We start from the raw sequence: 517 nt of genomic DNA, 5'->3' as shown, positions 1-517 counted from the left end.
AAAATATATTTTTTCTAATGAAAAGAAGATTTAATACACCAATCCTCTTCTTAAGTGCTTACGAACATGACTCTCAAGTTTCACATTTGTATTAAATGGTTTCCTTTTCATAATTAGGTGATTGGTCTGATTTGATTAGGATTTCCTTTTATGCTTTCGTTTATGGAAATTTGTTATCAGCTTTCACACATATGGATTGTTTATCACAAATCAATCTTTGATGATAATAATAATAATAATAATAATAATAATAATAATAATAATAATAATAATAATAATAATAATAATAATAATAATAATAATAATAATACTTTGCACTTTACACATTATTTTATTATTACGTACATTCATAAAGTAAAAAACCAAAAGGGGTTTTTCTATGTTATGGCATATATAACTAAAAGTATAAATGTGATAGGACTATATTTCTTATTTAAAAATAGACTTTATAATAAATATTTGGAGTTATTTACTTGTGGATATATTAACTATGAATATAAACATTAAAACAGAGGAA

This window comes from Palaemon carinicauda, chromosome 31, assembly GCF_036898095.1.
Source record: "Palaemon carinicauda isolate YSFRI2023 chromosome 31, ASM3689809v2, whole genome shotgun sequence".
Lineage (NCBI taxonomy): Eukaryota > Metazoa > Arthropoda > Malacostraca > Decapoda > Palaemonidae > Palaemon > Palaemon carinicauda.
Note: the sequence above shows the minus strand (reverse complement) of the source record.